At 34.6% G+C, this 24,783-nt stretch overlaps 1 pseudogene; it reads left to right on the forward strand.

Moving 5' to 3' along the window:
- Positions 1-3,344: 3,344 nt before the first annotated feature.
- On the forward strand, positions 3,345-24,431 carry LOC141547267 (lariat debranching enzyme pseudogene; annotated as a pseudogene).
- The last annotated feature ends 352 nt before the right edge of the window (positions 24,432-24,783 follow it).

Consider the following 24,783-nt stretch of genomic DNA (forward strand, 5'->3'; position numbering starts at 1 on the left):
TTATGCTGTTGTTAAGATGCTGATCATGAACTTTTATATCCCTTAATTTCCTGCCAACATATAGTAGGATTTTTCTTTTGCCCTCATTTCTATAGAGACAAGAAACAAATTAAAAGTTAGAAATTACAAGCACAGAAATATCTTGAAAAGTGAAATTTAAATCTCACTTTATGTAGGTGTGAACATTTTCCTAGCTGAATAGCCTAAGTCATGAAAATGCAGACTGCTAAAACTTTTTATTCCCTTAGACTTGGAATAATAATAGACTGGAAAAAAAATGTTGGAGATTAATACTCTTCTAATCCAACCAGAATGCTTTCCTCATGAAATAGTGTGGCACAATGAAATGGGCCCTTGTTTTGGAGTAAAAGGAACTGGGCTTCACTAAAAGTTCTGTCACAGGTTGACTACTTCAAGGAGACTTTGGACAAGTTACATAAAGCCTCAAAATCTCATCTATAAACTGCTGAGGGATGGATATGATTTAAATGAGATGATCTCTAACATCATTTCTAGCTCCCAATCTAGCTTCCTATCATCCTTAACAAGCAATCATCTAACTTTTTACTTCAGAATTTGTGTTGATTTAGCTCTAGATTAGGATTACATTGGAATTATATTTTTACATGTTTACTTCTACTAAGTCAGAGAAGTTGACCTATTTTTTTCATAATTCTTTAAAAAATCTTATTTAGAGGACATGATGTATTTTTCCCACAGCTTATTGCAAGAAATATCAAGATTTTCTTATTGAAAAGAACCTCAGAGTATATCCACTTCAATTTATACCCAAATAAGAGGAATCTCCTCTGTTTTACATCCAGTGGTCATTCAGACTTTCGTAAGATATCCAGTGCTGAAAAACTCAGGAGCATGGTGTCACAAAAATCTGAGTGTCCCTTCATACCAGAGAAAAAGTTTCAATTATTATGATATTTTACAATAGCATATAATATTATACAATGTATACAATAGATGATATACACATATTTGATGTATTTATATATTTCTAAACTTTTTTCCATGTTATCTTCCTTTGAGTAGTTTCTTCAACCCCCCCCAAAAAAAAATTCCCATTTAGTTTCTTATGCTAACCCACTATATATTCAAACCACCATGGTGGTTATATATAACTGCACTTTCAAGGTAGATCATTCTACTCTATGTTTAAATAGAGAATCATTACACATTACAGTATTTCTTTACATTAAAATTTTACCCTCAAACCTATATATCTTAATGTGTGTAGATAATGTATCTGTAGACATGGTTTATATCACTGGCATTCTCTCCTTGAAAAACACATCACAGAATGATATTTTTTATACTTTTTTTTTTTTTTTAATTCTTCTATACTCTTCTATTTTGTACCTCCTTAAAAATAAAGATCTGGCTACCAAGAAAGCATTGTAGTTCTTGCAGATTGTTTAGTTTTGGATTTCTCTATTGAGTGACCTCTCCTTTCTACATGGTATACTCCTTATAAAGCATGGGAATGTGATTCATTTTTAAGAATCTATTGACTTCAAACTAGAACTCTTTTGACATTTCTTCCTCTTTTTATACTTTTGCCAGAATTTAACACAAGATGTGACTTCACCAAAAATTACCAATGGTTTGAGCCTTTGGGTTTTGTTAAAGAATTTAATTCTCTACTGCACTTATTCTGAATGTTAGAAATTGGTGTTCCATTACTAGAGTTTAAAAGAAGAATAACTGAATTGTCATCAATATGTTTAAGACATGGCAAATTATAGCCCTATTTGTATTTTTTTTAAAGGGAGAAAAGGCCAAATCATATTCTAAGTATTCTACACACTCTTATGAGTGATACTGTGACTCCTTCCCCTTGTCTTTTTTTTTTTTTTTTTTTTTTTTTTTTTTTTTTTGCTGAGGCAATTGGGATTAAGTGACTTGCCCAGGGTCACACAGCTAGGAAATGGTAAGTGTTGGAGGTCATATTTGAACTCAGGTCTTTCTGACTTCAGGGCTGGTACTCCTCCCCTTGTCTTAATATAAATAACAGTGATGATTAAATAACAACGGTCATAATGAGACTCAGCTCAGAATAGTGAATCTTAGAACCAGAAAGACCTAACTTCAAGAATTGTCTCTTCCCTACTCAAATCATTTAACCTTGTCATTATTCTAGCTATAACCTCTTAAACAGTAACTCCATATAGGATCATATAATTGAATGTGAGAATCTCAAAAAATTTGGAAATGATAAAAGGTTTCTGAAAGTAATGACCAAAAATTTATTCAAAATAAAATGTGATGAATCTGTGGTGTTTCTGGTAGCAATTGCCCCATGTTACATTGTGTGACATCACTACAGCCTTGGTTCTGAACATACAATATGCGCGCGCTTTGCCCTGCACATGGACAAATGCCGCCAGGAAACCCTCAGCTCAGATTTGAGATTGGGTTGTGTAAAAATTTCTTGGATATTAATTGATTGTGGGTAGAAAAAGTTTAAGAAACCCTGTTTTAGTTTACTTCCTAAGGCTATAAGTAGAAGGTAAGAGATGATGATCTGTATTAATGAGAGGAGTTTCCCTTTCAGAAGTTCCTCTGTATAGCAATGAAATCTCAGGTCCAGTTCATATCTACATTAGGAGGAGGAGGGATAATATTAGTAATAAGATGTTAGGTTCTTACTAGGTGCTAAGTTGATACTCAACAATTCTCTAGCTCAGGATTCACACCTTTAGTTCACACCTTTAAAAGGAGTGTACACCTTTAGGCTTCTGAAAAGGAGTTTACACATTTAAAGGAATTTCCTTTAGACTTCTGAAAAGGAGTTTACACATTTAAAGGAGTTTACACCTTTAGACTTCTGAAAAGGAGTTTAAAAGGAGCAAGCTCATTGGTTATAAAAGTTCCCACAAGCCCATTCTCTGGGAGGATAAAAAGAGGCAACATTGAGACTGAAGAGCAGCCTGGATTGGGATAAGGACAAGACTTCCTGAGAGAACTTCAGGGAAGCTGGAGGAGATTCAGAGCCAGTATTCAGGAAGAAGAGGATTCAAGATTCTATCTGTGCTCTGGCTGGAGGCTCCAGAAGCCTCCCAAGAAACCTGTTCACAGAGAAGAGGATTCACAGAAAAGAAACCTCCCAGAGAGTTACAACTGAGAGACAACAGGACATTACATTTTGGCGCCCAACGTGGGGCAAAGACTTTTGCTTATCCTGACTAGGACTTATTCTGAGCCCTTCAGAGGAGCTAGCCTGGACTTGACATTTTGACACCTGAACAGGTTGTCCAGTCTCTCGAGGCCAGAATAGACATTTGGTTGGTTCCTGAACTGGAGGGCAGGGATCTCAGTTTGGGGCCGGCAAGATGCGAGTGGCCGTGACCGGCTGCTGTCATGGAGAGCTGGACAAGATCTATAAAACACTGGCACTGGCAGAGCAGTGGGGCAGGGACCCGGTGGACCTGCTGCTGTGCTGTGGTGACCTCCAGACAGTGCGGAACGAGGCCGACCTCTGCTGCATGGCCGTGCCTCCCAAGTACCGGCATATGCAGACTTTCTACAGGTATTACTCTGGTGAGAAGAAAGCTCCTGTTCTTACAATCTTCATTGGGGGAAATCATGAAGCATCCAATCACTTGCAAGAGCTACCTTATGGTGGCTGGGTGGCCCCAAACATATATTATTTAGGATATGCTGGAATGGTTAAATTCCGTGGTGTAAGAATTGGTGGAATTTCTGGTATCTTCAAATCTCATGACTACCGCAAAGGACATTATGAGTACCCTCCTTATGATCAAAACTCAGTAAGAAGTGTATACCATGTGAGAAATATTGAGGTTTTCAAATTAAAACAGCTGAAACAACCTATTGATATTTTCTTGTCTCATGACTGGCCAAGAAGTATCTACCATTATGGCAATAAAAAGAAACTTCTTCAAGCAAAACCCTTTTTTCGACAAGAAGTAGAAAACAACACATTAGGAAGTCCTGCTGCTTCAGAGCTTTTACATCATTTGAAACCTACTTATTGGTTCTCTGCACACCTTCATGTGAAGTTTGCAGCTTTAGTGAAACATCAGGCCAATGATGGACAGCTGCCAAAAGTAACCAAATTTTTAGCCTTAGACAAATGTCTACCACACAGAGACTTCTTACAGATAATAGAAGTAGACCATGATTCAAAGGCACCCGACTGTTTGGAATATGATCTTGAATGGCTTAGTGTTCTAAAGGCTACTAATAGTCTTGTAAATGTGTCACGAGGCTTATGGAAGATGCCAGAAAATAATGGCCTCCATGCAAAGTGGGATTATAGTGCAACAGGAGAAGCAATGAAAGAGACATTAGAAAAAATGAACCATGACCTCAAAGTTCCATGCAACTTCAGTGTGACAGCTATATGTTATGATCCCAACAAGCCACAGAAGCACATGGAATTAGTTCATAGGATCAGTCCTCAGACCACGGAGTTTTGTGCCCAACTTGGCCTCACTGATATTAACAAGAGATCCCTTAAAAGACTAAGGGATGAAACTGGAAATAGAAACCATTTACAAAAGAAAATTAAGAGAATGAATCAAGCTGTCTATTCTGCAGAGGATAACAGTAATGTAGAACAAAAGAAACAGGAGCATTTCCCATCTCCTCCCTCAATTAACCCTCTAGGGTAGAGGAAGAAGGAGGAGGGGAAGAGGCAGAAACACAAACAGAATCACCTGTTAAACAGCCTATGACAAAATTTTTTAAAAAGCATTAGTTAAAGCTAAGAGAGAAGGACAGGATATAAGTGATTTTATCATACATATCCTGTGATTGAAGATATTGACTCTGTAGGTCAAAAAAGGAGAAGATACACACCTTTAGATTTGAATAAAATTAAGGATTTGAAAAAAGGTTATACCCTTTATGGGGTACATCAGCTTATGTTAAAATGTTACTAGATGGTTTGTCTTATGAAATCCTAACCCCAAATGATTGGAAATCCATCGCTAGGACATGTTTAGAACCTGGACAAAACTTATTGTGGCTTTTGGAGTTTCATGAATTATGTAAGATCCAAGTCAGATGCAATTTGGAAACGGGAGTTAACACACAATTCACTTTTGAGCAATTAGCCGGTGAAGGTCAGTATGTAGAGAATTCAGAACAGATTAATTATCCCATGACAGTGTATGAGCAAATTGCTAAGGCTGCAATAAAAGCTTGGGGTTCCCTCCCCAGACAGAAAGATCGAGGGGAGGCTTTCACTAAAAGAGAGCAAGGTCCCAATGAACCTTTTGGAGATTTTGTGGGACGTTTGCAAACTGCTGTCAAAAGAACTATTGGAGAAAATGCAGCTACAGAAATAATGACCAGACATCTGGCTACAGAGAATGCCAATGAGGTTTGCAAGAGAATTATATGGGGACTAGACAAAGATGCTTCTTTAGAGGAGATCATAAGATGCTGTGCTATAGTAAATTCTTTTTACACCTGGACTATGATGAACATGGAAAGACAGGGTCCCTCTTGGCAAAGGACTTCTAGAGAAACTCGTTGATGTTTTCAATGTGGAAAAATTGGACATCTAAGAGCTCAGTGTAAATATGAAGATAGAGTGAGAAGACAGGCTGAGAGAAGACCTAAAACCCCATGTTCAAAATGTCACAAGGGCTTCCACTGGGCCTCAGAATGCAGATTGACCCAGGGAAAGAGGCGGAACCCAGCTCCAAGATATCAATCAAAAGATTGGTGAGGCATGATGGCAGCTGAGGTTACACGCAAAGAGCCTTTAGAACGTCAGGACTCTGATTTGATCAATCAGCAGAAAAGCAATCACAGGGCAGAAAGGGATTACCTGATAAGTCAGCCAAAAAGCAATCAGTAGAAATGGATTACACTTGGGGCGAATACAGGTCTTTTAAACTAATAGAGCAGTGTCCAGTGCAAACAGCTCCAATGTAATTGCCAGATGATGAGAAGAGATTTAGAAAGTGGTCAATAGAAGGGAATTAGATAGGTTTGCTTGCATTTTAACAGACAGAAGGAAACAGATGGGTGGCAGCAAGCACCTGGAGAGAGACAGAAAAAGAGAAAAACCTCAAAACAAAGGAGAAGATCTAAGAAACATTTGACACTGAAAGAGCATGACTGATAAGGAGACTGTTAAAGGACTTGAAAACCAGCAGAGATCATTAGATTCCTTGAGATGAAAAATTGTTGATGAATACTATTATAGGACTTTAAAACTTGCAGGAATTATTGAATTTCTGGCACATGAATTAATGGTCAATGGACTTATGGACATATATAAAGTCTCAATTTATGATTATTTGATCATGTTATTTGTTACATCACTTCTAGCATGTGTTATGCTACTATGTATTTATGTCATGTGTAATATCTCCCATATTGATGGATTTATGTATACCTGTTTCAAGGCCATGACCACCCTATGTTCTAAATCAAAAGAAAGGGGGAAGAATACCTTATTAGGTGCTAAGTAGGTACTTAACAATTTTCTAGCTCAGGTTCACACCTTTAAAAGGAGTTTATACCTTTAGACTTCTGAAAAGGAGTTTACACATTTAAAGGAGTTTATGCCTTTAAAAGGACCAAGTTCATTGTTTATAGGAGTTCCCATAAGCCCCTGGGAGTACCCATAAGCCCATTCTCTGGGAGCATAAAAGGAGGCAACATTGAGTCTGAACAGTAGTCTGGATTGGGATAAGAATAAGACTTCTTGGGAGAACTTGAGGGAAGCTCGAGGAGATTCAGAGCCAGGATTTAGGAAGAAGAGGATTAGAAATTCTACCTTCACTTTGGCTGGAGGCTCCAGAAGCCTCCCAAGAAACCTGCACTCAGAGAAAAGGATTTACAGAAAAGAAAGCTCCTCCCAGAGAAAGATTACAACTGAGAGACAACAGGACATTACAATAAAACAGTTTGTTTTACAAAACACTCTACTCTTCATCATCCTACATAATCAGAAATACAAATATTTTTGTCTTTTTTATGAGGAAACTGAGGGACTATGTGAGGTTGTTTGACATTAAAATCCCAGAGCTCATAAGTGTCAGAAACAGGATTCAAATTCAAGTCTCTGGACTCCAAGTTAGTGTTCTTTATGCAACATGATGCTGCCAAGAAAATAAAACCTCAAAAACCTAATTAGGAAGCTTCTCTGTAAAGCATCTATTTTAAACCATAAATAGCAAAACAAATTCAGAATTATGGACAATAGATTCAGAACTGGAAGGAAATTCAGAGGTTATTTAGATACCCTTCCATATTTTAAAGATGAGAAAACTTAGGCACCTAGGAAGTTCAAATGACTTGTTCCAGATCACATAGTGTTGTTTCACCCTGGACAGAGAATGGAGAGAGACTCAGTGACAGCTTGTATCACTCTTGAATGTTATGAATTCACACTTTCACATTGGTGTAATATAGCAAATCCTGAGAGAGTTTGTTTGTTTTCTGTTGTTGGGGTTTTATTTTATTTTTAGCATTAATTTATAAGAAAAAGTATAATTTTTGAATAAGAGAACAGAGCTTTAGAGTAACAGTGATCCCAGGTTTGTGATAACAAACATGAATGTTAATAAGGAAGGAAGGAGGAATTAAGACTAATGAACCCTTACCTTAGCTTTCAGCTTCTTGTGCACACCATGAAGAATAAACTAGTGTCTGCAAAGAGATGGGAGAAGCATTATGGAATTATATAGGTGCTTCTAAATGGTATGATTTTTATGAGGTTTTTGATTAGTTTTCAAATGATTGATTATAAATTAACCAGGATTAGGTTTATGACTTGTTTCTCAAAAAAGAATATACCATAATTCCAAAGGATTAGCAAATGACCTGAAATATTTTGTCCTTTCCTAGCTGATCAATGAGAACATATTGAAACAATATTCATATAAAAGATGCAGGTGGACATTTGGGCTTAGAGAACATTATTATATCACCTTCACCTTCACATTTAGACTTCTCTCTTCCTCCTTCCTATAATTCTGTTGCTTGCATGGTCCAGTGTAAACAGTACTAAAGTTGGAATAAAGTCAGCTTAGGTTTTTATCTAATCCATCTGTGGGACCCATGCCATTTAATCTCATGTTTTTTCATCTGTAATTTGGTAAAAATAATGTCTGTATCATTAGAATATGGGATCATTTTGAGGATCAATGAGAGAATACTAGAAACCCTTGGCAAGTTTTAAACCTTTATGCAAATATTTATGCAAGTATTATTGTCATCTTGCTTCATATACAGTTTGAGTAATATATTGTATAACTGTATAATATCACATTATATTATTATATTATATAATATAGTATTAATTACATACAATGAAAATAATGTAACATATAAAATAATATTGTATATGCTTTATTATCCTAGGCAAATCATCCAATTGTTCTTAGCCTTGGGTTCCACATATTGCAAAGTGAGGATAATCATGTTACCTACTTTATAGAATTATTGTGAAGATCAAATGAGGTAATATAGACAAAACAATTTTTAAACTTCACCATTCTAAATACACTCAAACTGTTATGATTATTGCATAGAAAGTCTATAACCAGAAAGCTAGGAAGATTTTTTTGTTTTTGATGCAGTGAGAAAAGACTTATTTTGAAGATTATCCAACACCTGGGATAACTGATAAATTATGTACATTTCACTTTTAAAATATTATGTTTTTTTTGTTTAAATTTTATAATATAAAATGGTAAGCAATATGATAGACTATATCTTATAAGTGGCAGTATTGCTTAGACCCAGAACTTAAAACACACTAATAATCCTGTGAATATCAAATGGAGGATGTTGCATATAATTTAGTTTCCATGTTTTGTAGGGATTGAAGAGGATTTGTCTCTACTTTTTCCTCCAATTATTTTTTTTTCCCATCTAGGTGTTATATCACTGCTAAAAATGCCTTTCTAAATCCCAACACTGTTGTGGCTAGACTCAGTCTCCTAATTCTGCATTTGGACTAGTAGACTGGATTCCTAATCAGGAGAAAACTGCTTCTTTAGGATTTTAGAAGTAATCCTGAGCTGATGAAGTTTATAATTTTATCATTGATAAGTTCCTTTCCATTGACTTCTAAAATATCAATCAACTATTTGTTAATTAACTTTTACAAGGAGATTTATTGATAAAAGGTAATATGGAGTACAATAGTTAACAACAAAATAATCTCCCCAAACTGGAGGGGTGGGTGGTGTAGAATAGGGAAGGGTGATTTTCACCTTGATGTTCCATCACAAAGGTTCTAAAGTACACATATGAGGAGCTAAAAGTCTCCAGGCCCTGTTATTCCTTTTTCTCCCATTTTGGAGTCCTAGACCAAGCCTCCAAAGGAAGTATTGATGCTGGTTAAGTGACTTTCTAAAAGCTATCTCAGCTGCTACACTGTTCCCTACCCAGACTTGTCAGGTCTTGCAACTACTGGGATTTCTTTCATTCTTCGTTCTGCTCTCATCAGTCTACCTGGGACTTCCCTCTCAGATTTCTCATTTGCCTTTAGACTAGGAAAGGAAAAAGACAAAATGATAATAATGAAAATAGTAATATGTGCTAGGCACTGTGCTGAGTGCTTTAATTTTCTCATTTGATTTTTATAACAACTCTAAGAGACTGTTGTGTGTAATCTTCTGGTTAGCTTTCTGGAGGTCTCGGGACCAGCTTTGGTTTCAGCAGAGTAGTCACTCCCAGAATAGTCAGGGATAAAGTCCAAAGTCTATATTATCTCCTTCACCTGGGACTGGGCTAGTTTTCTGGAGGCCCTCCAGAATTTTCTCTCTCAAAGTACAATAGGCAGAAGAGCCATCACAGTCTTCCAGTCTGAGTCTGAGAGCTTGAGCTCCAGCCTCCAATCCTCTGTCTTCTCTCCCTCTGGCTGAGTTTGTCCCCACTTTATATGTTCTATTACAGCTACATCATTACAGTATACTGAGTATAAACCAATCATTATTTCACTGGGGAACCAATGTTTGTTGTAAGAGTAAATCCATCCTACTGAACTAGAGAACTCCCATGCTAAACTAGATAACCCTTGTCTTATCAATGCCACTGAGTTAACACCTTGCTGTAGGATTAAATCAATCATATTGAGCCTTAAGTATATTTCTATAGAGTTCTGCACTTTACAGTTGTTTTATTATTATTTACATCTGGGAAAATTTAAGCAAGTGACTTGCCCCATTCATGCATCTAGTAGTAAGTATCTGGCTCAGATTTCAGTTCTGATCTTCTTGACTCCAGACCCAGAACTCTACCCGCTGAGCTACCTGTGACAGAAAAGAGAAAGAGGTTCCATTCATCCACAAACTTAGGAGAGGCAAGGGGGAGACAAGTGAGCCATTAGACCTTCCTACCTAGCAACTCACAGGAATCCTTGCCTCCAGACATGTGGTATTGACCCTTCAGTTCCAACTGAGTTTTCAGGTTCTCAGCCAAAAAATTCCTCATCACTACAGGTCACCAAACACTCTGTTACTCATGTCTAGAGAAAGGCTCATTAAGCCTCCACATGCTAAACTGGAATGACAATAACATTGTGATTGCTGCATGTAACCGGTCAGGAAAGATGAATCAGAATACACTGTAATGCCTCATTGTCAGATTCCCTCCATCACATCAGCTTTCTTCCTTTCAACTTAGGGTTTACAGAATGTTACTGGAGAAATCTCAGATAATGATAACTCTTTCCGGTATATATCTGTTATTGGCTTTGGCTTTTGCAGTACCATCAATAGAAAAACAAGTTATTAATTTATTAGTTAAGTCACCATGGAGAACATTGCATAATTGGCCACTGGTTAGCATTACCTTCAGGCTATCTTCCATGTTTTCAAATTGCATGCACTGACTTTCTCAGAAGTCACTTAAAACTATTTCTTGCTAAGAAGAACCAGCAAAAAAATGCTTAGACTGCACCTTCTTCCCACCAACTTGTATTTAAATAGCTCCTGGTCCTTGGGCATTGAGTTTAGGCTCAATATTGATTTAATAAGATATAAAATATATTCCAAAATTCATAATCATTCAATAAGCATTTATTAAGCACTTACTATGTATCACACAGTGTGCTAAGCAATTAATAGAAAATAGAATAGATGTAGAAAAGGATCTCTTTATTCAAGCTCCCATCCCATGTTTGGGAAGCCCTTTATTCATAAATAAACATGTTATATAGACCTAAGTGATTGACATTTTTAATGGAAGAAAGGAAGAAAAAAAAGAAGAAAAGAAGAGAAAACGAAATGAAGAAAGAGAGAGAGAGAGAGAAAGGGAGAGGAGAGGGAGGGAGAGAGAGAGAGAGAAAATTGATTCCAGAAATCTAAAACAAGTAAAATAGCACAGCCTACACAAGACTGACTATGCCTCATAAACTACTTTGGGAATTACCCTATACTTACCCTGGCAAAAATAGCTTTCATGTGCACTATCCAGAGACCATTTGACCAGCATTGTTCAAGATAACAGCCTCCATAAAGGATTTTGTGAGTACATTTGCTGCCTATTGAGAAATACTTACTACAATATCCACTGCTGTTGCATGAATGGCAGAGCAAAGGGCACCATTTGGATCAACACATGAACAAAAGAAAATCCCAAACCCTGCTCACTAATGATGGCACAGCTGCTGCAGAAGACTTAATTGTAGCTACTAGTTCTTACAGCCTTTCAAAGTTGAATGAGAGTTCTAGAATGGGCAGGGGAGGGTGAACAATGAGAAACTAGTGACTTACAATCAATGTATGGCCTAGAAAATTTAATCTAGATTTGAGAATGAGAAAGGGAACCAGATATTACTCTTAGAGAGTAGATTTTTTTTTTCCTACTCTAGCCCCACAAATCTATTTGAGCCAAGTGTCAAGTTTCACTATGTGAATAAATGGTGCATGGGATAAAATAAGAAAGTACAACAGACCAGGCCATGACAATTAAGTGACATGCTCCTGCCAGCTGGCTAGCCCAGATTTTGAGAATTTGAAAGCAATAGTATAAAGCCTCATGCATTTTTCTGTCATATTTAGATAGTATCTTGCATTTGGAACATTCTGCTTATTTGGCATGTTGAGATTCATTTTACTTCATTAAGCTCCTCAGGGAATTTGTGCTACCTGAAAGATCCTTATCCCTTTTTTTTTTTTTTTTTTTTTTTTTTGAAATTTCTGAAAGGAAGAGTGTACCTTTTACCATATGAACCCTCACTGTGCCTTTCCACAGATGTTTCCCCATGTGTATAATATACTCTGGCCTCTGGATCTCTACCTTCCTTTATAACCAAGGTTACCACTTCCTATATAAAGACCTGATCTCTGGAGTATTTGTTCTCTCTTTGTCTGAAATACTGTCTTCCTTTATGTATGGTGTAAGCACTTCTACATATATATGTCATATCATCTCTACTCCTATCTTTAGGAGATGCATTTTCCTTGAGGGCAGGGACCTAAGATCATTCATATCTTGGTGTTCATAGAATTTAACAAGGTGTCTAGCCTATAGGGGACACTTGATAAATATTTTATTGTTAGGGAAAGGGACTGAACCAGAATTTCAGTGATATAGCAAATTATAAGTCTGAAAATGTCCTCCACCAAGGCATGTTGGCACGTTCTCTAGAACTTAATGTGTAATATACTGAAAGTGATTTCTCCCAGTTTCCATAACCAGTATGTCCCAGAAGCAGTATTCAGGATTCAGTGCCAATTCTTACTACATTTCAATATAGCTGCCTCTTGGATAGTGTTAGTGTTAGAAAAAAAAAAATGTAAGTGCAAATAAATCATCTCAACTTAAGGCTTGGTGCTATGTATACTTATACATAAACACTACTCTCCCTAAACCAGATAGAGTTAATTCTGGGCATACAACCAGATTGTGACCATGGGTTTTGTTATTTTTTTTTTTCTCCAAGGGGATTTATATTTCCAAAATATCCCTGAAAATGATCAGTGATAATTTAATTTAGTAATTAAGGTGAACAATATCACCGGAAGGCATGTGGCTGGACTAAGTCATTTTGTCATTGAATTGAGATGGCCTGAAATTAAAAAAAAAAAAAAAAAAAAAAAACTTTCTTGAAGGGGTAGCTCAAAATATACCACCCGCAAAAGGACTTTCAAAATTCTCTTAATTAATAGCACTTAATCCTACTGAGAGACTTATTACTTTTCATTTATTTGCTTATGTACTTACATAGACACATAGATTTCTTTTAGATTTAAAAAAAAAAAGCTACTTAAGGTAAAAGTTTGTTCCTTTTTTTGTTGTTGCTGAAAACTTCTCCCTACTAGATGCTTATTAAGTATTTGCTTAATTGAATTTAAAGTTCATTTGGGGCATGTATATGTATAGATGTGTTTGTATGCACATAGTCAAAGGAGGAGAATGGAGCAAGCATGAACTTTTGATTGAGATCAGATTAATTCCTTAATCTTCTACAGAAAATGGCAACAGCCTTAATTACATTTAAATTTTGATGTCATAGTTTGGCAAGCTTTATTTTTACAGACAGGAAATTAGGTAGCAAAGTGGATAGATTGCTGGCCTGGAATCAGAAAGATTCATATTCTCAAATTCAAATTGATCTGTGAATACACATAAACTGTGTGACCCTGAGCAAGTCACTTAATCCTATTTGTCTCAATTTCCTCATGTGTAAAATAAGCTATAGAAGAAAATGGCAAACTACTATAGTATCTATTCCAAGAAAATCCCAAAAGAAGTCATAAAGAGTCAATCATGACTGAAAAAAGATTGAATACTCTTTACTGTAAATTTGATCTTTTTCTGTTTTTCATTTAAAAACCAGTTCAGCGAATCATCACTTTGTTCCTCTTACATTCCCTTTACATACAAGACATTCTTGTTTTGTATTAGTCATCAGTGATAACCTTATATAACTAAATCAGTTTTGTTTTCCTTTCTAATTCTATAATCTCTCTCTCAAGTATGGCACAGCCAAAGTAGACTAATTATACATTTTGCATTACTCATCCAGTTTTTTGCTAATTAGATTGTAAATAGATTAGTCTCTTTCATATTTGTTAATCTCTGTTTTTAAAATCAATACATATTTAATTAATAGGGAAATACTAGCTTAGTAAATTAAAATTAAAATTACTCTGCTACACATTTTTGAGATGCTAGTGATATTGATTTCTGCTTCTTGATGTTTAACCAAGTTGAGGAATTAAATGTTAAAATAGGTTCTTCTATTGTTTTACATATTAACACACTGCTAATGCTTTTTATAATGAAACAATAAGTTTTACAGAGGGAAAAAAAGGTTATTTCTACATTACATAACTCTTTTTAAACCCAATTCTCCATATGGTAGAATATGAATAAAACCAATCATAGTATAAATGACCAAAGGGATCGATCTCTAACTGTGCATGAAGAAAGCCACTTCGTTTAATAAGAAAGATTTTGCCACCAATAAGAATACCTAGTATCAAAATCATAAGTATATTAGAGCAATTCAAACTTTGCTCTGGGGTGCTGATATTCAAAGGAGTAAAAAGTTTGTTTTCTTCCCTTATTGGTCCTAGGCCAGTCCATATATTGTATAGCTGTTCTCATTCCTTTTTCTGGCCCTACTTCCCTCTGGAAATGACTCAAGAACCCAGTCAGATATAATTTCTAATCAGTGGCCCATTTCTTCTTCCTGACCACAGAATTCATCCCCAATCAAAACCCTTTCCCCCTCGTGGCTGGACTGAAACTTTACCACAGAAAAAGGAAATCTTTCCATTCTGACACTGAGACCATTTTCTGACCACTTTTCCTGTGAATTAGACAAATTGATGTATTCTAAGAGCCCTTTACCCCTGAAGCTATGCCTCTGGATCTTCCATACTCCCCACACCTGACTTCTCCTACATGTGCTAGCTTCCTTAATGACTGAGTCCTTGAAAGCAGGGGGCCATCTTTTTTTCTCTTTGTATCCTCAGTACTTGTCCCATCTCAAGTTATTTTTAAGTGTTTTTTAATCTATTTATCCCTTTGTATACTTACTGTCTTATATAGGACTCCACCATCATGGCTCCCCCCCCCAGCCCCTTCATGGTTTCTGTTACATTGACCACTTCACTCCATCATTTGCCTCTTTCTGCCCCTACCCCCCTTCTTCTCAGAATTGAAGGAACTACTGGTGTTCTGAAGAGAGGGAATACTTTCCAAATGACCTGAACTCTATCATTAACAAATAGGGAGAAGGTAGGGTTCTACACCATTGCCCATGACTTTTGAAATTAATTTATTCCAGGTTAAAACAAATAAATAAATTCTAGTTAGAGTTGTAAGCTTGTAATATTATACCAAATCAGTGAACATTTCAAGTTACTATTATTATTTTTACCTAGATGAATTTAATCCCTTCCAAATAACAAAATCATACCTCTCAATTCCTTTCCTTACAAAACCACTGGAAATTCAGATAGTTGGCATTGAATCTACTTTACAAAATATTTTCTTTGATTTGTGGTGAAAAGTAGTGGTCTTAGAAAAAGTTTTGAGATACAGAAATCATGAAGCTTGTCTATATTGACAAGGAATAGTCCAATTATACTAGCAAATTGAAGTGGAAAACATTAAAACATTCTGCAATTCCTTTCTGGGAAAAGGTAATAGAATAGAAATTATGCAACTTTGTCTACAGAGACCTGGATAGTGCCTTAATTTCTAAGCTTTGTCTAATTATATGAGCCATCTAGAATAAGAGTAAATAGATTTCTTTGTAATCTACTTATTGAATAAAATTATGCAAATCACAATTTAAGTACAAGAATATCAATTTAGAAAACAGGAAAGTACATATTTGGGGGACATTGTATTTGTTTCATTTATTATGGTTCAAACTTGATACTTCTACAATCCTCATTTTTATCTAAGTGACTACACCTTCTACCTACCACTCCCATCTGGCAGAGACTTTACTGATGTAATATTAAATATTATTCAGCTTCTACCTTTTCCCAATGATTTCTAGAAATTTTTAATAGATACTTCATATATGTTTTTGTTATTTGTGCTTTTATTTCCAACAAAATATAAGCTCCTTGAAATTTGTGACTATTAGTTGTTCTTTTTGTCTTCAGGGCAATGCTTATTGAAAAAAATGAGTTAAGAGTTGAATTTGAAGAAAAGTCTTTGTTGATTTTTTTTTTTAAGTCCATTTCATAGAGGGGATTTTCTTTTTCATTTGGCCAATGGATTATTACACATTGTATATGCCCACCTGAATTCTAATTCCATGAACTACATTGGCCACATAAATTTATTGAAACAGATTTCATGTCATGATATTCATTATAATTATAATAAGAACATTTTACTATGTTTTCTCTCTTTTCCATCAATACTCTCTGTGTAGAGATTGTCAATATAAGAAAAAACTACATAGATGGGAAACTGACTATAAGTCAGTAGTTGATATCCTCTCCTTTGTAAGAGGTATTTTTATATCTAACCAGTTATCTTTCCTCTTTTATATGCTTTGTGAACTGATCCAACATAGCAGCAATCTCATAATTGTTCTATTTCCATAGATGTTCTCTAAGTTTTCTTCACACTCATTTTACCTTCTTTTAAACTGTGATGTTAAGAATTCATACTGCTGTTTCCAGAAATGAAAAAAAAATCTATATAAAGAAGAAAAAAAATCTTTGCAAGTCTTTATCACTTTTTCCCCTGTTTCCTCTTTCTAGTTTCAATCATCCTTAGCTTCTCTAGTGATGATGTTATTGGTTAGCTCTTTCCTCATGCTTTGTTTAAATTGGCTTTACTCTATACTATATCTATTTTTAAGGAACAATATTCTTCATACTATTCTTTCATTATTATACATAAGTTTTTAATTTTCTATTCTACTCCATAAGCTTCTATTCCATACTGTGTTGTCTTTGGCTCCTGTATCTCTACTTGGAACTATGCAATGTTGTAAGGATACAATGGCAAATAATAAAAATAATCCTTTCCTTCAGGAACACACTACTGAAATAAAATGTTTTGGAAAATGATCATTTTATATAGTGTCTCTGACATACATACAGAAAACACATCAACATGCATAAAAGTTTTCTTTCACATATTGAAAATAATACTGAAAATTAAGGCCATTGATTATCCCATATTTTTCAGGAGAAAAGTTAGTATGGATTGATTACTATTTCTATAGCAAGAAGTAGAAATCAGAACATATATATGTTTATTCTGGGAAAAGGTGAAGAAGTAAGAGAGGAGGGCATAAGGCAGGCCCAAGAGGTTGAGTGACTTGACTTTTCATACAGGCAATGAGTGTCAGATTGAAAATCAGATTTTTCTGGTCCTAAATTCAGTTCCCTATCTACCATTTCACACTATTAGTAGGCATTTGGGTATTGGAGAAGCAGAGTAGAGAGTACTTTAAGAGGAGAGGGATGTTATTACTCATTCTATATTCCTCTCTTCTGTATTCCCTCTGCTGTTTAGTAGCTTGTCTAGCTTAGACTGTTTCTTAAATTTCAAAGCTGAAAATCCAGCTCTTATCCCCACTGTTCCACATAAATATGTTAGCCCTTAGCCTGGCAGATAACCCAGGACAAACAGCTAGGGCACTGTGTCTTTAGGGATGATTCCATGAATAACAATTTTCAATTATCTTATTAGTATAGGCTTTAACTAAACAACAAAACTCAGAAATCTATGCTAACCCCAGCAGAGCAGGGCCAGTTTTGTGATCTTCACTGTGGAAAAAGGTAATGACCTAGAAAGTCAAACATTGGAAAGATTTCTAACAGTTATACATATTATTATTTTCTTCTTTAAAAGGAATATTTAAATCATTTAACTACTTTTGCTTAAGATTTTTTTAGGCTTAGGAGAGTAAAAGTAAATATAGTTTGCAGTTGTTTTGCAGTCTTGAATAAAATTGAGAGCATATTAAAGGTCTTTAATAGATTGTAGATGCAAAGGCCTGTTAGGCTTGGCTTTTATATTTCCCTGTCAATACACATTGATTTAAGACAATTCAAAATAATATTTTAATTTGTGTCTTTACATAATAGAAAGATCACTTGACTTGAGTCAGGTGACCTGAGTCCTTGTTTCAGCTCTGCTTCTATGATTATTAGTCAATCATTTAATGTTTTGTGGCTTAAATTTCATTGCTAAAGATGAAGGATAAATATTGATGACTTTAAGTATTCTAATTTAGAATCCTTGAAAATTCAGTCAATTTTTCTTTTTAAATGTTCACTTCTAGGGCTATAACTATCCCAGAGCAAATGGGGGTTTATTTCAGTGCTGACATCCATGCAATGACCAAGGTACATGGTCGCTGGTCAATGGCATCATTCTATTGTCATTGTGCCTCTTGATTAGTGCTTACCTTTTAACTATCAATCTCCATATGATCAAAAGTTGAGCTCTTTGATGGATAGAGCTCACTTTCACATAAATGCACACATAGTCCATTCTATCAATCACTATTATGCTGAATTAAATTTATTTCAGTCACATTTAACAACTTGTATATCTTTCTGTTTTTTATAAATTCTAATATCACTGCTAGTCTAGGCCTTTATTATGCCATTCTTTACCACTGAAAATGCCTTTGAATTGGTCTCTGGGCTTTCTTCAGTTGAATCTATTCTATGCACCAAACTTCTAAAAAAACTACTTGTCTACTCTCATGCTCAAAATTATTCTTTACTTTCCTGTTGATAACAAAGTGATGACTTTTCAAATGAGATATTTATAAAACACTTAACACAGTGCTTGGCACCTAGTAGTTACTAAATAAATCTTACTAAATGATTGAGTCCTTTCCTTTCTTCCTTCCTTCATTCATTCAAAATCTCCACAAGGATCCAAGGAAGTTTCTTATTGAACTCTCATTTATGGCTCCAATTGTTACTCTACACCAACTCTTTGCTCCAGTTAATTGCTCAACTCATTATTTCCTGATAATGTCACATATAGTCTCACCTCTGAGCGTTTAGTCATACTTCGCCCTAAACCTGAAATGTTATCATAGTTTTTTAAAATATTTCTTGAAACTCATATTAGAGATCAATGAACTTGTCATGCAACAAAAAAGCTAAAGAAAGAAAAAAAAAAAATAATCCCCATTAAGTACCAAATTAGAAATTCTGAAAATCAAAGTAGAGATTAAAAAATTTAAAACTAAGACAGCTATTAAACCAACTAATAAAACCTAGAGTTTATTTTATGAAAAAAAAATTAAACAAAATAGATTAACCTTTGGGTAATTTGCTTAGAAAAAAGAAATAAAAACACCAAACTACCAGCATCAAAAATGAAAAAGATTAACTTGCCACAAATAAAGAAGAAATTAAAGCAATAATTAGTAGCTATTTTGCCCAACCAGATGCCTACAAATTTGACAAAATGATTTAAATGAATGAATATTCACAAAAATATAAATTACCCAGATTAACAGAAGCAGAAATAATTTACTTAAATAACTCTATTTTAGAAAAAGAAACTGAGCAAGCCAATCCTTAGGGAGTTCCCAAGAAAAAATGCCAGGGCCAAATGCATTTACAAGTGAATTCTACCAAACTTTTAAATAGCAATTAATTCCAATAGTATGCAAACTCTCAGGAAAAATATGCAAACAAGGAGCCCTGCCAAATTCCTTCCATTTCACAAATATGATTCTGATGCCTAAATTAGGAAGATCCAAAAATGAAAAATAACATTATATGACAATCTCCCTAATAAATATTGATATAAAAATTTAAATAAAATATTAACATAGCTGGATAATACTTCAAATTAAAAAAAATTAAAAACCCTAAAGAGCATAGGAACAAATGGAGTTTTCCTTATAATGATAAGCAACATCAAGCATTATGTGTTATGGAGAGAAGCTAGCCACATTCCCAAAAAGATCAGGGGTAAAATAAGGATGCCATTATCACTTCTATTATTCAATATTATATTAGACATGTCACCTTTAACAATAAGGAAAGAAAAAAAAAAAGGAATTAGAGTAGGAAATAAAATTATCATTCTTTGTAGATGATATATGATGGTATACTTAGAGAATCCTAAAGAATCCACCAAAAAAAAACCCAAAAACCTACTTCAAAATAATTAACAGCTTTAGTATAGTTGCAGGATAAAAAAAAAAATACACAAATAATCAGCATTTCTATATGTTACTAACCAAGGACAGCAGCAAGAGATGGAAAGTGCAATTCCATTTGAAATAACTGTAGACAAAATAAAATATCTGGGTGCCTAGCTGCCAAGACAAACCCAATTACAAAACACAAATAATGTCACCATGTAAACAATTGGAAAAATTATCAATTTCTCTTGGATAGGTTGAGGTAATACAATAAAAAAAAATGGCATTTCTACCTAAATTAGTCTACTTTTTCAGTGCCATAACAAACTGCCAAAAGTTTATTTTGTAGAACTAGAAAAATAATAACAAGGGGCAGCTAAGTGGTGCAGTGGATAGAGCACCAGCCCTGAAGTTAGAAGGACCTGAATTCAATTCTGGGTCAGACGCTTAACACTTCCTAGCTGAGTGACCATGGACAAGTCACTTAACACCCATTGCCTCAGCAAAAAGCAATAATAATACTAATAACAACATAATATCTGGAAGAACAAAATGTCAAAAATATCAAGGGAATTAGTGGGAAAATACAAAGGATGGTGGCCTAATAGTACCAAACCTAAAACTCTGTTATGAAGCAGGAATCCATTAAAACCATATGATACAGGCTAGAAAACAGAATGGTGAATCAATGGAATAGGTTAGATACATATCACAATAATCAATGACTATAGTAATCTAATATTAGATAACCCCCCCATTCCATCTTCTATAATAAAAACTCACTATTTGATAAAAATTGCTCGGGTAAATTGGGAAATAATATGTCAGAAACTCAGCAAAGAATTAGAAAATATGAAAGCAATGGAAAATTATTCTGTTAAAAATTATGAATAGACTGATTTTAGAAAGTCCTGGAAAGATTTAAGTGAAGTAATGTAGAGTGAAACAAAAAGATCCAAGAAAACATTGTACACAGCAAGAGCAAGATTGTGTAATGATCAACTATGATAGACTTGGTTCTTCTCAATAGTTCAGTGATCCAAGACAGAATTAAAGTTGCTGGTAGAAATATTAAAAAAAACAAAAAACAAAAACAAAAACAAAAAAAACAAAACAAACAAACAAAAAAAAAAACTCAGATAACACCTCTCTGGTGGCAATGAAGAAAAAAATAGGAAGCCTATGATATGGGTGAAAGAGGAGAGTTCAAAATCTGAGTTGAAGTTTAACATTAAACCAAAAAACAGTATTTTGCCAACTAAACCCATTACTTTCTGGCAAATAAAAGAAATGGAAGCAGTTCATATTTATATTCTTAGATACATCGCCACAGACAGTAACTACAGTCTTGAAATTGCTCCTTGCAAAGAAAGCTATGACAAATTTGGATGGCATACAAAAAACAGAAATAACACCTTGGAGACAAAAGTCCATATGGTCAAAACTATGGTGTTTTCTGTACTAATATATGGCTGGGAGATTTGGACTATAAGGAAAGCTGAACACTGCAGAATCAATGCTTTCAAATTATAGTATTAGAGAAGACTTTGAGAATTTCTTGGGCAGCAAGGACATCAAATCAGTCATATTTATAGAAAATATTTCAGACTATTGACTAGAAGCTGAGCCTTAAGGGCTTTGGCCACATAATGAGAAGATTGGGGAAAAAACAAAAAACAAACAAAAAAAAACCCCTTGATATTCGGAAAGACTGAAAGAAAAAATAAAAGGAGATGGAAGAGGATAACATGGATAAATAGTGGAAGATAGAACAGGTTCATGGTGTCACAAAGAGTTAGACACAACTGAGCAACAGCAAAGACTTATTGTCTATGCCAGTCATTTTTTTCTCTTAGCCTACATTATTATATTTGCTCTCCTAGTCTATATAATAAATATAAAGTAATGAATAGATTATTAACATAGTCCTTGAACAAGGCTATGATATAATCTGCTAGCTGAATCTAGGATTCTTTTTTTTTTAATTTTTTTTTATTATATATATATATATATATATATATATATATATATATATATATTTTATAATATTATCCCTTGTATTCGTTTTTCCAAATTACCCCCCCCTCCCTCTATTCCCTCCCCCCGACGACAGGTAATACCATACATTTTACATGTGTTACAATATAGTCTAGGTACAATACATGTGTGCGAATATCATTTTCTTGTTGCACAATAAACATTAGAATCCGAAGGTACATGCAACCTGGGCAGACAGATATTAGTGCTAACAATTTACATTCGCTTCCCAGTGTTCCTTCTCTGGGTGTAGTTATTTCAGTCCATCATTGATCAACTGGAAGTGAGTTGGATCTTCTTTATGTTGAAGATTTCCACTTCCATCAGAATACATCCTCATACAGTATTGTTGTTGAAGTGTACAGTGATCTTCTGGTTCTGCTCATTTCACTCAGCAACAGTTGATGTAAGTCTCTCCAGGCCTCTCTGTATTCCTCCTGCTGGTCATTTCTTACCGAGCAATAATATTCCATAACCTTCATATACCACAATTTACCCAACCATTCTCCAACTGATGGACATCCATTCATCTTCCAGTTTCTAGCTACAACAAAAAGAGCTGCCACAAACATTTTGGCACATATATGTCTCTTTCCGCTCTTTAGTATTTCTTTGGGATATAATCCCAGTAGTAGCGCTGCTGGGTCAAAGGGTATGCACAGTTTGATAACTTTTTGGGCATATGAATCTAGGATTCTTAAAAGAAAATGTGTCATTGTATTTCAACCCTTAGCATGCTGAACTTTATGTACTTTCAGAAAATTGTCATTTCTCAATAATTTTGTATAATCAAACTGAATGTGTAGTGGGACTGATGGAAACAGTGGTCATAATAAGATAGAGGAGGAAAAAAATTTGGTGATAGAGAAATTTATTGTTCCTTCCAGATTCATCACATAATCCATGATGTGCCATGATGACTAATCTTAATTGTGTATCAAATTTAAAAAATAAAAACCTTATCATTTCTTAAAACTGGCCAATTAAGATACACTCACTGTCTTGCTAAGAGGGCAGAACTGAACAAATGGTCTTTAAGCATTTACTCATTATGACAAACTTTGGGAATTCAAAGAAAAGTAAAAACAATTTCTAACTTCAAGAGCTTACATTCTTATGAGGAATGTCCCATAGAAATAAGGTGATATGCAAGGTTTATATACAATTTATGTAAGCTAAACTTAGAGGGGAAGGTTCTCCACTTAATAAATTCCTAATAAATGTTTTTAACTGCCTGGAAGACCAATACTTTTTTCCAGTTACCAAAAAATTCCAAAACAAAACAAAAATCTCATGTATTTATTTCTGTCACCTTTAAAATATTCCAAAGAACATTTTTATAAAGGGATCATAACAGAATTACAATTTGGACCTGTTTGAATTCCAACAACAACAGTAACAAAAACAAAAAGTAGCTTAGGAAATAATAGCTCACAGATAGAGAAAATGGTATAATTTCTAAAGTGTTTTCTTCATAATAAGCCTTTGAAGTGCAGAGTATGTGTTTTCATGCCCATTTTACAGATTTGAAAATAATGAGGCTCTAAAGGTTTAAATGAAATACCAAGTGATGTACACCAGTGGAAATCCTGTTTCTTATTTAGCATCTTTTTCCTATTCTTCAGGAGGATTCCATGTTTAATGGGAAATAAAAATATGGTGAATCTTGGAGAAAAGTTTAAGGTTATATGTAGACTAGAAAAAGGAAGCTCTAGTCTCCACATGCCTATTTCTTTAAGGAAGAGGTAAAAATCTGCCACAAATATTAGAAAGTTTTCGATGTATGGAACTTTCCAGTGTCTTCTCATTACAAATATATCCATGATTTATGAACTTCTGGAAATTTGTTCTTTTATTCAAATATTCACATCTCAATACAGTCTCTTCAGAGTATAGATGAGAAGTCTCATTCATCTCATTTCTGCCCTTTGGGGCTATTCCCTAAATGGAATTTGAAATGAATGTGAAGAAATCTCATCTCACCAAGGAATGAAAATGAACAAAAGCCCAGGTCGTATGGTAAAAACTAGAAGGGTTTCCCCAGAATTGTGTTCATCTGTGCTGAGAGATAAATTTTATTTAAATACGGTCAACATCATTTCATAATTACCTGTCATGAACAATTGCTTAAAATGGGTCAAAATTATTTTTGCGTGGGTTTTTAAATGGACAAAGCCTTTTCTGTTTCACTGGGGAAAAGGAACAAAAATGCTCAATTAAAATGTTTGAATCTGCAGGCACTGAATACTTGGAGCTGTCCAGCTTGGCCTTATCTCAAAAGGCATTCATGCTTCAGCAGCTCACCATCCTTGAGACAAATGGTTTTACCTAAGCTTCAGTGAAATAGCACCTTTCTAATTCCTATAAGCATGGTCGGTTAAAGACTTAAAAACTAACAACCCAATTATCCAGTGTTCGAGGAAACCTTGAGGTCTGACCTTTAGATTGCTCTTCTCTAAGTGTGGGCAGCACAGTGAGATGTATACTTAGGATAATGCAGTTGGTATACTTGAGAAAAGGCATTTTGGGGGAACTGATAAATTTTCTTTCACCATTATTCAAATACACACACAATTGGGAACTGAAGAGAGCTATATTACTCTCCTTAATGCTTCCTTAATATTTAAAAGTGCTAACATTTTGCAATATTTCAGACAATGAAAATTCCCACTTTAGTATGCAGT

Source organism: Sminthopsis crassicaudata, chromosome 6 (assembly GCF_048593235.1).
Source record: "Sminthopsis crassicaudata isolate SCR6 chromosome 6, ASM4859323v1, whole genome shotgun sequence".
NCBI lineage: Eukaryota > Metazoa > Chordata > Mammalia > Dasyuromorphia > Dasyuridae > Sminthopsis > Sminthopsis crassicaudata.